Source organism: Danio rerio, chromosome 18, assembly GCF_049306965.1.
Source record: "Danio rerio strain Tuebingen ecotype United States chromosome 18, GRCz12tu, whole genome shotgun sequence".
In the NCBI taxonomy this organism is placed as follows: Eukaryota; Metazoa; Chordata; class Actinopteri; order Cypriniformes; family Danionidae; genus Danio; species Danio rerio.
In genome coordinates, this window is record NC_133193.1 from 15,890,978 (window position 1) to 15,906,300 (window position 15,323).

At 35.3% G+C, this 15,323-nt stretch overlaps 1 long non-coding RNA gene across 1 annotated transcript; it reads right to left on the reverse strand.

Moving 5' to 3' along the window:
* Positions 1-5,337: 5,337 nt before the first annotated feature.
* Positions 5,338-9,525, reverse strand: LOC141378733 (uncharacterized). The gene is made up of 8 exons (XR_012393991.1): positions 9,486-9,525; positions 8,823-8,959; positions 8,462-8,522; positions 8,003-8,056; positions 7,778-7,899; positions 7,278-7,392; positions 6,525-6,630; positions 5,338-5,580 (listed from the first exon to the last, which is right to left on the reverse strand). It is a non-coding gene; the product is annotated as an uncharacterized lncRNA (long non-coding RNA).
* Positions 9,526-15,323: the final 5,798 nt, after the last annotated feature.

The following is a 15,323-nucleotide window of genomic DNA, read 5'->3' on the forward strand; positions in this document are numbered from 1 at the left end:
GATAAATTATATTTTTATAGAACATTACAGCCAGTCACTATTAACAGACGCACATATCTGCATTGCGAGCCGTGAATGCACTCGAAATACACATAAATTTATCAAAAAATTTAACTTAAATTTTTATATATCCTACAGGTGAAAGAGAAAACATCAGAGAGAAGGACTCAGTCATGAAGAAATTCTCGTTTTAATTTATAGATGCAATAAACACAAAACACTCTTTGAAAGAAAATTAATTTCTTCTTTCACAAACCAAAAGAAAGGTGAGATTTGGAAGGAAATTATGGCTGTGAGTAGAAGGAGATCATCGCGAGCTCCTTCAGTATAAACTAATCTCACTATCGTCTCTTTTCTATCATTATACATGGGGGAGGCTGGTGTAAATATTTAGTTGGAATGTAGCGTTACGTTTAAATTAAGTTCATTAGTGCAACACAAAAATATTTAGTAGCATTTAAATTGAAACCTAGTGTCACAATTAAGCCATGTTTATGAATTCTAGAATATTGCACGGCTATCAGTCAATCAGATTCGAGAATCATCAATTTTGATAACTCATATAATTATATTAGGACAATTATATATTAGAAATTATAATTTGGTGGCTCAGTGGGTAGCACTGTAGCCTCACAGCAAGAAGATTGCTAGTTTGAGTCCCGGCTGGGCCAGTTGGCATTTCTGTGTGTTGTTTGCATGTTTTGTCCTTGTTCGCGTGGGATTCTTCTGGGTACTCCGGTTTCCCCCAAAGTCCAGCATGCTCAATAGATGAACTGAATAAACTAAATTGGCATTAGTGTATGAGTGTGTGTGTGTGTGTGTAAACGTTTCGCTGTGACCTCTGATTAATAGGAGACTAAGCCGAAGGAAAATTAATGAATGAATGATAATTATATTATAATTTTTTTACTTGTCACTTCAGCTTTTTTTGCCTACGGTGTGAACCGACAAATAGCTTGATGTTGCAAATGCTTAATGACGCTCAAAGCTACGACGTGGTCTTTCTCTCTTTAGTCAGGATGTCAGGAGCCTCTTTGGGGAGGTGAACTTCTCATTAATCTTACCTGACAGTTTGACCACAATGTACCGCAATGGAATTCTTGAAAGGCACTCACTTGGAAAGTTAAGTATTCCTCTTTTCTGTATCACTCGGGCATCATCATTGCAGTATTTCTAGTCTAGGTGGAGATTTTATTGATCATCAGAGACCTCAGTGTCTGTGGCAGACAGCCGTGATTGCAGCCATTCCTAGTATTTCTTTAAAGTCAAAGTTTTTAAAAATGAATCAAAGGCTTTCGGCTGCATTTTCAGCATTTTTTTTTCTGAGGCTTACTTCACTGTGAGTTTCCATGTATTATTTATACACCACACAAACCTGAGCAAAAGAGCACGCAGGACAGTTTCAGCACTCATTCATATGCAGAATAAGTCATGTTCATTTAAAGAGTGCTGTACGATGTGCTGTTGGTTAATAAACCTGCTGAATGTCATAAAGAAACATGACTGGATTGCAAGATGAGGGTTTTGTCAACTTTTTGTTGTTGTCCAGAATTAGCTCCTTATTTGCAGAAATGTTAAAGATTGTGTTGAAATTTCAGGATAGCATGTCCTTAGAAATGTTTTGAATTTTTTTAATCTAATTTTCTATTTTTTAAGATACCAGTATTCAGCTTAAAGTGCAATTTAAAGACTTAACTAGGTTATTATTTTACCTAGGCAATTTAGGATAGCTTGGTAAGTTAATGGACAACAGTGGTTTGCTCCTGCGTATACATACCCAGCTCTACATTTGTGGGGACAGCAAAAAATGTAACTGGAGGTATGTCTGCTTGCAGTTTTTGTTTTTGCCACTGTGTATGCTTTTGATGATCTCAAATGTGTCTTGCACGTCCTCTTCTTAGGTAAATGCACCAGAGGGCGCAAAATACACTTTAGTCGACCAGGGGTGCATTTTCGATAACCATTGTTAGCCAACTAAGATCGTAAGTTCCATCGTTACAAACATAGTTTGTTGTTTTACTGTTTTGCAAAACCGTCATTGCAATGAACATTCGCAAAGTATGTCACAAACTTGTATGTATTCATTCAGAACATTCCAACATTTAAACTTGAAATGACTTCTTTTTAAAAGTCATCTCTCTTAGTTTTAGCGATCTTCATATTGACAATTGCGTTCCCTTCGCGGAGCACTTTAAAAACATTTATGCCACTTTGAAAGCAGCCCTGGCTCATGGCGAAAGCTATTGGTGACCTATTATTTTGTGAAAACAAAAATATATAGCATACGTTAATGCTTTAATTTATAGTAGGTCATTTATTATTATGTATCTGTATATGACAAGGGCCTGTTGGTTAGAACATTTCTGCAGTGGTTTAAAGGTGTCAATTGTAAAAGTAGCCAAGACTTATCAATAAAATAAAAATAATTATTACATTTTTGAATAGCAATTAAAAAATTATTATTGTTCTTATTTAGTAGGATTTTTTCTTAATAAGCAGTCTACTGTAAATTACAATCATTAACGATTTATATGATTTATATATGATATTAGAATACGTGTTAGGTAAGTGGTTTTATGTTATGGAATAGAATATGGAATATTCTCAATAATAAAACATTGGCTCTATATGTGCCATTTACATATATTTTAGTTAATAAGGAAAACGTGTGCATGTTATTACCAAAACTAATATTGGATTTTTTAAAAATGCTTGTGCTTGTAAAAATTACATTTGCATAAAACTTATGTTTTTTTTCTAAAGTTGTTTAGAGAGTCATTATGAACGTTTTATGTTATAACTAATGTGGTTCAAACAATGTATCTGTGACAAAGCAACTACGGTTTTGGGAAACTTGTCACTATATATAATATATACAATGTCACTATTTTTTCCCAAACGATGTATCATACTATGATAGTTCAGCCACGAGTTATGTCATTGTTTGGGAAACGCACCCCAGGCCAGCTTGTTGTTAACTGACTGACTGACCCAACCCTCCCCTTCTCTAAACCCAACCAATAGTGTTTTTAAAAGCAATCTAAAAAAATAAAAGTTGATGCCGCCACATGATTGCACCACTTTTTCAACCTGTTGTTTATTTGTTTTATTTTTGCTTTAGCTGGTTTCTGGAACTGTTCTTCACTGGACTCTAACCTTGGCATCTTGGTCAACTCTGCTCTGAGCCCTAAGTCCTAGGTAACACCAGAAAATCCATCTATACAGAGGAACCTGGTCATCTTGTAACGCTAAAAAGAGCCGCAAAAGACGTTGGCAGCATCATATGACCCCTTAGCATTCGTTTGAAAGACGAAATGCAGCCAGATGTAGCTCTGGCTACATAATTCATGCTCTCCAAAAATGTAAACAGGGGTGCATATCCACAATGAGGCTGTGTTGGTTTGTTCTATAGCTAATCGAAAAAATGTATATATTTCTAAAGAGGGCTAATAATATTGACCTTAAAATTATTTTCTAAAATGTTTAATGCTTTTATTTCAGCCAAACTAAAATATTTTTTCTAGAAAAAAATATATTATAGGAAATAAAGTGAAACTTTGGTCTGTTGAACATCACTTTAAACATCACAACACAATATAATATTAATTTCACAGGAAGGCTACTAATTTTGACTTTAATTTTCAATTTTTAATAACTATAAATGTACTGTATATACTAACGCTAATAAGAGGATTTTTAAAATACTATTTGTAAGTGTGGATTCTATAGTGGCTGAAGATGCAGCATCTTGTTCAGCTTTCTCAGGCTCTTCAGCAGGTGTTTGTGAATGATGGCTGTGTCTTAATCCTGCCGTCAAACGAGCCCCAAGTGAAGCAGCTGTTCTGCTGATTTCTGCTTGATGTTCTGCTCAGGTACAAAAAAAGTATTTTTTTGTCCCTCAGAGATCAACAACAAGCTGTGTCAAACTGAAACAAGTCTTCCATCACAGAGACAAACTAATATACTTGGTCTTTTTACTGTTTTGTAATGAAAAAATGTGATGCTCTGTCTCTCGGGCTATATTTAAAGTTGCTTCTTTTAAGGGATGCCAAATAGCACATCAGGATTTAAGAGGAAAGTAGCGCAGTCTGACATTAGAGATAGAAATTGTTAACAGAAGACAATGAAAGGTGCTAGTAGATGCATGGTAAAAATGTACATATACAGTAGTACATGACAACTGCAAAGCCAAAACTGCACTGCATTGCTACTACGGACTGGGCAATGAATAATTTTCATGATATAATTTTCCCTAGATTGAAAATAACACACGCTTTATGAATGGCATGTTCTTTTTTGACTCTTTTAAAGCAACAAAATACATATTTTATTTGCAGATTTTTAAGAAATATGCTATAAGTGAACACACAATACTTGGTTATGTAAAAACAAGACAAAAGTAATTAGTATTGTGTCTGAATGTCTGTCTTTGTTTTGGTCTTTGTAACTTCGCCCACTGACAGTTTACCCAGTTATATTTTGCCACCATATGGGTTGCCTTGGTGTAAAATAGAGTAATTAATTTCAGTCATGAAGGCCTAAATAAATGCTGTCATAGCCAAAAATGTGACCTCCGGAGGACAGAAGAAACCTAGATGCAGATTCAGAGCTGTGCACTGCAAAAAGTGCATTTTTTACTTAGATTTTGTGTCTTTTTTTCTAGTCCAAATGTCAAAAAATTCTTATATCAAGAAGCATTTTCTAGGCAAGCAAAACATATTATCTTGTTTTCAGAAATAATATGCCATATGTTTTTAATACAGTCGAGACAGTGGCGCAGTAGGTAGTGCTGTTGCCTCACAGCAAGAAGGTCGCTGGTTCGAACCTCGGCTCAGTTGGCGTTTCTGTGTGGAGTTTGCATGTTCTCCCTGCCTTCGCGTGGGTTTCCTCCGGGTGCTCCGGCGTCCCAAAGACATGTGGTACACTGTAAACGATTTCTTGTTAAATTAACAGTAAGTTACTGGCAACAATTATCCAGTAGCTGCTGTATTTCATAAAACAGTAACATTACTGTAATACTAATTACTTTAGTATTAGATTTACTGTAAAATGTAATACATCATTTTACTGTTTTCTTTTTATACTGTAACACCAATTACAGTAGTAATACACATACTGCAAAACTGAAAACAGTATTTTACTGTACATTTTTACCATGCAGAACTACGGTATTTTAACGTTACTTTCATTATTACTGTATAGTATTTTACAGTTATTAAATGTTATTTTATTGTATTTAACAGTGCTACTTTATAATGAGCAAAAAAAAGTTCAAAAATTGCACAAATATTATTTTAACTGTTCAAGAAATACAAGAAAATTAAAGAATCTGAAACTTTAACTTCACAATAAAAGTTTATTGTGTAAACCCTACTGAAACAGTAGCAATTATTCAATATAACACAGCAACAGAACACTAATGAAAAATTGATCAGTAAAACCAGTCAACAATTAATGCATCAAAAAGTATTACAATTTTAAAAACAGATGAAAATACTGCTACAAGACACGAAATGATGAAGGCCAAATGATGTTGTGGAAAAGGGACAGTGAAAAAGGGCAGGAGCACTTCTGATGATCCTGCAAAAACGACAAGCAAAATCAATCACTGGAGTAAAAACTAATCATGCCTCAAATTATTTCATTCATTCAGAAACCAAACACCGCACTGCTGTTTTATATATATAAAACACTGTTTTTTATCGTTTTTGTTGGCAAAATACAGATTGTTGTCTATTTACAATTACACTAACGTTAATGGGGAAAAGATCAGTCAAGTCAATACTAGTCAAGTGTCCACACAGGTATGTAAAAAATAAAGTCTCATCATAACTTAATGTCCGACTCTGTATAGCTCGAATATCTGATTCCATGACCACACTAGCACTTCCACGAATTTAAGAGGGGTAAACACAGTTAATTCTGACCTTAAGAGGCTACATATTAAAAATAAATAAATAAATAAAATAATTAATTTAACGTGACTAATGTTAATCAAGTACTTTTAGGCTTTTAACATGTGAAAATCTACTTCTAACTTACAGACAAGATTACGTTAGAGAACATGAAAGCCATGGGTGATTTAAAAAAAAAATAATGCTAATGATGAGTTACTGACATTTGGTTCGCATAAAACAAAGTAATCACTAAGCATTCATTTTTGGCAAAATCTGCTGAGAGGTGCAGCGACACGATCAAATGTGTTAAAGTTGAGCAAAGAAATGAAGAGTAGTCAAGCAATCTATTACATGAAAAGTTTGTGGTAATATTTTGCGGTCAATTCGTATTACTGTATTTCAATATGCAGTGATGGCATGTCAGTGAGACAAATAAATGTTATTACACCTCTCCAGTGACATTTCCTCAAATTAAATCATCATAACGTTACTGTGCACAGCATCAGTAAAACGTTAAGAATAATTTAAATACCAAATTTTAAAACAGTCACTGCTGATTACAAACTAACATTAAAGAAGGATTACAGAAATCCTGAATGCATGATAATATGAAGATTTATTACTCACTGATGTCGAAGCACTTCGTCAGAGATGTAGACAGGACAGAATATGTGCCATCAAATGAGCTCTTGTGCAGTCTTTGTTGGACATCAAGATAGTATGTTCACCCACACTGTAAAAAAAAAAATCTGTTATTTTACATGTTTTTTTCCCAGAAGCTAGGGTAATAGAGTCATTTAGTTAAGTGGTTTAAAATAATTTTATTAAATACTTGCTTACCCATATATAGATGTAAAAGTAACCAAAATAAATAATTCATTAAAATGTGTGGGATACTAAGCATGTTTGGTCTACAGAGAGAAGTAAACATTTACTTTAAGCATTGATCCTAATGAATCTATTTCTGAACTACATCCAACCTCACCTCTGAAACAGCATTTTTGAGCATTTAGATCAGGGGTGCTCAACCCTGTTCCTGGAGATCTACCTTTCCGCAGAGCTCACCTGCAACCTTGATCAAGAACACCTGTCTTTATTTACCAAGTGCTCCTTCAGATACTATTTAGTTTGTTTAGTTGCGTTTGATCAGGGTTGGAGCTAAACTCTGCAGAAAGGTTGATCTCCAGGAACAGGGTTGAGCACCAATGTTTAAGACAATAAAAAATAAGACATCTAGATGATATTTTATATTCAATCATTTGTGAAATTTAAATGACTTATATTCAGTATATACATAACATAAAATTAGAATAAGAATAAAAAAATAATACTCTATGCCAAATAAAATACTTCAGATCTAAATAAAGCAGGTGTTTTTACCTAAAGGTTCCTTTCCTCCAGTTAGTTTAGTTGCAGATCCCTCCACATCTGTGCTGTATTTGGTTCTTGACTTAAGAGTAACTGGTGTCACATTCCAGGTCCATCACAATCTGAGCTAGAAAGACAATATGGCAAAAGACAAGACACATATAAATAAGTCTCAGAATAAAATATTTAAAAGGATAGTTTACTATTCTGCCACCATTACTCCATGTGTTTTAAATCCATTTAAATTTCTGTTGAACACTAAAGCAGATATTTTGAAGAATGTTAGAAACCAGAAACTATTGACATCCATATTTGAACCAAATTTCTTTAAAAAAAAATATGAGTTTGTGTTCAATGGAACAAAAAAAAAAAAAATCGAACTATTTTGAAACAAGTGGAGGATGCCAAAGATGCTATTATTTTCATTTTTGGGTGAACTGTCCCTTCAATTCAAGTGTCACGCATTACTCATAAAAACTGATGTATCGCTTGAGGAAAACTAAATCAAGTACCTCCTGTGAGTAAGCAGAATCATTATGCCATTGTATTCAGCCAACTGACCCAGCCGAGGCTCGGACCAGCAACCTTCTTGCTGTGAGGTGACAGCACTACCTACTGTGCCACTGCGTCGCTACTGGAAGAAGCAAAAGAGGTTGTACATGAAACTCCTCACAACAAATCTGTGAACAACTTGACATTTCAAAATCTAATAAAAATAAGGAAGACATCAACATTACCTTGAATAATCAAGTGAGGAGAGATTGGTAGCATCAGTTTTTCAGCATCAATTGCTAAAGGTGCAAAAAAGATAAATATAATAAGAGTAAAATAAGACTTAACATTTAATAATCTAAATCTATGGTACAACCATACAAATCTGTATGGGGTTCAAATAAATTTGTATACAAATCATTCCCTACACCTGAACACCAAAAATAAAATGTACAATTAATGACACAATAACGTTATACAATAAGCTCATTAACCAGTGAGAAATAGACAATTAATATGAATTATGTTAATATTAACGTTAGCTTAAAAGTCATCAACTGAATTTTATTATCAGCTCAATTTAATAAAACAGTTAGACTTGTTTCATTGTGAGTTTAGTTTAAATAACTAACTTACAGTTTACAAATTTAACCATAATGATAACTTGGTCATAATGACCACATGAAGACCAGAGCTTAACTTACCTTAACGTTAACGTTAAACGTTTAACTTTCATGGTGACTTTGTCTTCATCTCAGTGTTGTGCTGAAATAGAGAATTCATTAATGCAGTTAACCCCAAGTAAAAGTTACGTTTTTTTTTTCAGGTAAGTTAACTTAACGTTACTATGGTCAAAAACTCACGATAAACTCACTGTAACATCACCTTATCTAATACCTCGCAAACACTACAAACACGGTCTGGCGTCGAATAACGTGACATAAGTACCTAACTTACAGTACAACTAAAGTAACTTGGTTAATTATTTTAAATTACACACACACTACACGTAAATATACACAAAACAATCCTTTAACGAACAGAATTTGACTTTTAAACACTTACCGAGGATGAATTCACTGGATGAAAAGGCGACAGGTGGATTTCAAATTAGAAGAGCCGTTGCTTGCCTGGTGAAGGTCGAATCGAGTCGGCTCGGCTTTATGAATCGGCTCCTTAGAACAGTAAAGAGTCGAATCCGCCTAAAACCGATTCCTTTTTGTATATTATTGTAAGACACAACAATGAATCATTACTATTTCGTTATACTGCTCGGCCACACACATTTATACACATAATGTGCTTGTGAACACGTGTGATAAAATAATTCCCGAGCAAACGGTTCAATCCGATTCGGTGTCGTTTGTGTGCTGAACCGAACCAGTGCAAACGTGGTATTGATAAAATAGTAATATTGTTTTTTTCTTCTCACTTTACCAGCGAAAATATTACATATATCTGGCTTTAACAATAAGAATAAGGTTCGCTTGAAGTGTTTTGAGAATTAATATTTTTTTCTCCCAGAGTTCATTTCACACCAACAAGCAAATATAATGGCGGATGAGAAAAGCCAGATCATATCATAAATATTGCGTTTAATATGTCACGAAATGAAGTTTTAACAGTTTTTCATGCGAGAATGTAGCTCTTCCAAACTCAAATCTGTGGTTTGTTTTTAGATATCATGTTTAATTTTAAGTGTGCTTTGCCGATAGGGGAGATTCTGACCTCCAGGGGATGACGGCGCTCCATCACTCATGTATCCGGCAAACCTCATGCTTTAATCGGCCTTGACATTATTGAGACATGCCCTGTCTTCGATGACTAGATAATAAATGTGTTATGAAATAAAGTTTTAACCGTTTTTCATGCGAGAATGTAGTTGTTTTAAACTCAATTCTGTGGTTTATTTATTAAGATAGTGCGTATTTTAAAATGTTGTTTTGAAAATGCGGAGATATGTGACCTCTACGGTGGCCCATGGGTGCCCAATATTCTTGAATCCGTCTAAAGCAGGTTGGTCACTCTGACATTTAAGCTGACTTTGAAATCATTTTGTGTGTTTAACAGTCTTTGGTTACGTGAATCAATTTATTTTTGTTCCAATTTACGTTTTGGTTTAGCACAAAGTTATGTTTATTAAATATTATTTAATATTTCCATGTTGCCTTATAAAGTCCACCCAAAAATGGAAAACCAGGGGACAGTTTAATGCACTGAACAGTCTGAAGAAACTGGTTAGGTTATTTACTTCACAAAATAATTTGTCTAAAAATAAATAAACATAATAATCATAATATATAGTGTGTGTGGAGTTGTTCTTGGTCATTTGCAGTACTGTATTTAGATACACAGTAACAGATTTTTCCCCAAAATTCATTGACAAATCTACAGTAACATACTGTTAACCATGTTCACAGTATAGAAAAGTTGAAAATACATTATTATACTGTGAAAACAACAATATATACAGTAACACACTGTGCACAGCTTATACAGTAAAAAACTGTTGAGAAATGCAGTATAATACTGTGAAAACAACAGAAATCGTTTACAGTGTACAGGTGAATTGGGTAGGCTAAATTGTCCGTAGTGTATGAGTGTGTGTGTGAATGTGTGTGTGGATGTTTCCCAGAGATGGATTGCGGCTGGAAGGGCATCCGCTGTGTAAAAACTTGCTGTATAAGTTGGCAAGACAATAAAATGAATGAATGTTTTTAATATGTTTTTCCTTAAAACAAGCAAAATATTCTGCCAATAGGGTAAGCAAAATAATCGTGTTTTTCCTTTTGACATACATTTTTTTGCTCACCCCATTGGCAGATTATTTTGCTTGTTTTAAGGAAAAACTCACTTTATTTCAACATATTATTTCTTAAAACAAGACAAATGGTTTTTGCTTGTCTATACAATTCTCCTTGATTTAAGAATTTTTAGCTACTTGGACTAAAAACAAGACAAAACATTGAAAACATTTTTGCATTGTAAAAATGCACATGAGGTGGTTGTTAATTAGTCAAATAATATAAATATTACTAACGTTGTAAACATCTGAGCATCTTACAATGTAAGACTCATTATCATGAAAGCTCGCTCTTGTTGGTGTCATCAATCTGGCAACCTGCATTTGCATGAAGTCAAAATATACAGTATCCAATGTTTTAAATTTGGACTGCAACACCTAATTTAACTGATCCTACATATTGCACCTTTCAAAAATGAGCAGAACAGTGATTATAAGAATCACACCCAGTAATACAGCACAAATGTAGTTTTTTAAACATTTCAAAGGGTTAGTTTACCCCAAAATTACCATTCTGATATTAATTACTCACTCTTATGTTGTTCCAATCCCCTGAGACTTTCGTTCATCTATGGAACACAGACTATGGTATTTCAGATGAAATTCGAGAGCCCTTTGACCCTTCATAGACAGCTGTGATATGTTTGATGTAAAGAATAAAAACTGTAAAACTGTAAAACATGCTCTCTTCATTTGATTCAGTTCTCAGTGTACTACTGGCAATATTGTGCACGGCTGACTCTTAAGCAAAGACTATAAAATACACAAGACTTGTCACTACACTGAAAAAAAAATTATTCAGAGATGATTCCTTGGATTTACAATTTTTTTTTACGTTAAGCGGTTGTAAACAATTTATTTGTGTTGAATTTAAACAAACTAATTAAGTTGAACATTATTAAACGTAATTTGTTTGTTTAAATTCAACACAAATAAATTGTTTGCAACAGTTCTGCATGCAACACTTTAGTTTTAAATGGGGAGAAGTGTAACGGTTAATATGGTGAATAAAGCCCTGCTTACTAGTACAAGAGCCAATCATTGATCATTATAGACTGACGTTTCTCCTGGGGAAAGGTCGGATCAGACATGTGCTTTTATGACAGTTTGGTGGTCAACAAACATGCTGGAATCTTAGCAAATATTTTCTTCACAGACATAAGAAATATATCCAAAATGAAACATTAAATCTGTTCTTTCAAATGAACCAAGTGCACTTAAAAAAAAAGCATTTTGGTTTTGTAATCTATATGAAACTAACGCGAGGTACAGTCCATCCTGTCAAATGCACTTCACATGATAGCATCCACTCAAACGCCCACAAATCTCTGGAGGAGATTCACCATCTAGACCAAGTTACTTTACTGAGTTACTTCAGAAGACCAGCATGATCAGACGATCATTATTCAGAGGATGATAATGTGTAACACTGCCATAAATGCGGTTGGTGTCGTGATCTCGTTAATTTCGAGTGCCTATGCACATTAGCTTGGGAGACCTGAAAAAAATACCGGTTTTGTTTGATTCGGATGTTTAGAAATGAAACTTATGAGGCGGTTGTTGTTAAACTTTATTGGTGCTTCCAATTATGTAATGTTATTGTAAGCTTTGCCAACAGTTTTGGAGAATTTACTGTTTCCCCATTCAGACAGAATCCTAGTGCATACTGCTCAAGAGGCATTTCAAAGATTGCCATCGGGTGAAATGACTTGCTTTAAAGGGAATGGACCGATTCACACAGGACGTCAGCCTTAACGCATCGCATTCACTTTGAATGGGTGATGTCAAGCCTTGCTGAACTGAATTGTGGATCCATCTGCGCCGCTTTAGTTGCTCACTGCAGAAGTTAGGATCTTTTCAAGCGCCAACGAAATTATCAGCCAATCAGATCACTTTATGCAAATACCTCAGGTCAGACAGTAGAAGATTGTGGACTAATTTCATTGGCTGACCGACGCTGCTATGATGAATGCATCAGCCCCAACTTTCAGACTGTTTGTCTCTTTTAAGTGTTGACACTGAAGCCCCGTGTGCAACATGTCATATTGCCCATGGTAAATGCTCAACTTAATGACCTGTCGAGGAAAGAAAAAATGTCAAACAAAAACAGTAGAAAGTGTTTACAATATTTGTTGTTTATTTTTGGAATTAAAGGTTTCACGATCCTTGCTGTCTATGGAAGATGAGGGAGCTCTCAGATTTCATCTAAACTCTCTTAATTCAAGTAATTAATAACAGAATTTTAATTTTAGGGTGAACTAATCCTTTAAGAGTCATGCCTGTAAACTATGCTCTTAATTGCAGCTCTGGTATCTGTGAAAGTGTGCTGAAATCCTGTTATTATTACAAGCCAGTATTGCTGTTTTACAGAGGTGGATGACGCTAGAATCAAACATGAATGAGAGTTCAGAAAGACAGGTGGAGGGCCGAAATGAAGCAGGTATCTGGAGATAAGAAGACACTGATGGACACTGATGATTACTGCCTTTAAGGGCAGATTAAAGAGCCGCGTTAATCATCTCATCACCGTTGGTAATTAGTTCCAACTTCTAACATCCTAGAACCAATCGATCAAAACCCCCGCTCTTAATAGCCTCCGGACAGAGATGAGCTATTCTAGTGGCCATGGTGACCAGAATGATGTCATGTCAGGGAATGTAGAAATGTCCCCGAATCGGTTATGCGACTGTGACTACTGTAATGTATTAATGAACTTCATCAGACCTCACAAAGGATGTCGGTGAATCCATAAAACGTCCACAGAGAAATGGTTCCCTCTATGATTTATTAACACCTTGCTCAAGGTCTGGCTTTTTATACTTCACACAGACTTTCTAACTATACCTTTTTATTTTTAACAGGAGTGGTGGAATAAAAGACAAAAACTACACTTGGCCAAAAAGAATTCTGTGACATTCAACATATTCAAAAATGTTATTAATTAATAATACATTTTAGGGGTTGCACAGTGGGTAGCGCTGTCACCTCACAACAAGAAGGTCTCTGGTTTGAGCCTCGGCTGGGTCAGTTGATATTTCTTTGTGGAGTTTCCATGTTCTCCCCGTGTTTCCGTTGGTTTCCTCCGGGTGTTCCGGTTTCCCCGACAGTCCAAAGACATGTGCTATAGGTGAATTGGATAAACTAAATTGTCCGTAGTTTTAAGGGTGTGAGTTTTTTTGGAATTTAATGATCTCCTATTCAAACAGAACGGCCAGCGTTCTGCCCTAGAGGCGTTTCAAGGATGGCCGCCCAGTGACTTGCCTTAAAGGGACTTTGGCGGAGTCCGAAATCGCATACTTCCATACTATATAGTATGCTAAAACAGTATGTGAACCGAGTAGTATGTCCGAATTCATAGAATGATGACCTTCTACTTCTGGTGTAGTATTTACCATAAATAAGTGGCCACAGCCATATCACCCTGCAGCCCAAGACTGGTTACTCACTGAAGCTAAGCAGGGTTGAGCCTGGTCAGTACCTGGATGGCAGACCACATCGGAAAACTAGTTTGCTGTTGAAAGTTATGTTAGAGAGGACAGCATTGTTATTTACTAACAATAACTTACATGGCCAACCCAGGCTCATTCTGATTACATACCCCTGTAACGTTCTGAAGAGAGCAAAATACGTCTCAGGAGCAATTAATTTTTTTGTATTTTTTGTTTTCGCAAATCCACAAGAGGCCGCTGTGTACGCTTTTTCAGATCTCAAATCGAGTGCCATTAGCTGTTCTTTCCTGAATTCACCAGAGGCCGCTGTAGACTGACTGACTGACCGATCTACTGACCCAACCTTCCCCTTTTCTAAACCCAACCAATAGTATTTTAAAAAGCACAGATTGACCCGCCCGCCCACTTCCCTAAGCCCAACCAATAGGGTTTTAAAAAGCACAAACTGACCCACCCACCCCCTTCCCTAAACCCAACTGACAGTTTTTTAAAAGTAATCCAGAAAGAGAAAAGCTCTCGCCTAATTTTTACGTTTTCAGATTTTACCACATTCTTACCCTGTTATTTACCTGTTTTTTTTTTTATTTTTTAGCTTTGGTTTTTGTCTTTCCCGCTTTCTGGAATCATTCTTTGCCACACTCAAACACATTTGTCACAGTCAACTCTGCCGAGGTACATATTGAGCTACTGGACAAACTGGTAACATCGGGAAATCGGCCTATATGGAGGTAAGCAGTCAGCTGGAAAGTGCGAAAAGGAACAGCATCATAGCGCCCCGTAGTGTTTGTTTTTAAGATGAAATACAGCCATACATAGCTCTGGCTACATAATTCGCAATCTCCAGAAATGTATATAGGGCTACGTTTTCAGAATGATCCTATTTTGTACATTGTGCAATACATTTGCCTAAGGGTTTATTAATCTTGTTATTTAATGGTAAAAATGTTAATTGTAACAACAATAACATTTATAAATGAATAAAAATGTCATGTGCTTCGCAAGTTCAGTAAGTCTGAATTGTTTCAGTAATTTAGGTGTTTCTAAAAGTTTTTATTCCCTTCTACATTTTGTATGCATTACTATCTTAAAAAAACATCTATAAACTGTTTGTACAACACTCAGACAAACTAAAATGCATCACAGAAAAGAAAATTTGTTTTTGCGGTGTTATCTTGTCGTTCCATTCAATTTCAGTCACTAGTGTGATATCAGACTTGTAGAACCGGCTTTCATTTCCTTTCTCTGGTCTCTCCTGCGCGGCTCCAGCTGAGATATCATCGCTTTATCATCAGTCTCACTCTGGATCGCTGCCAG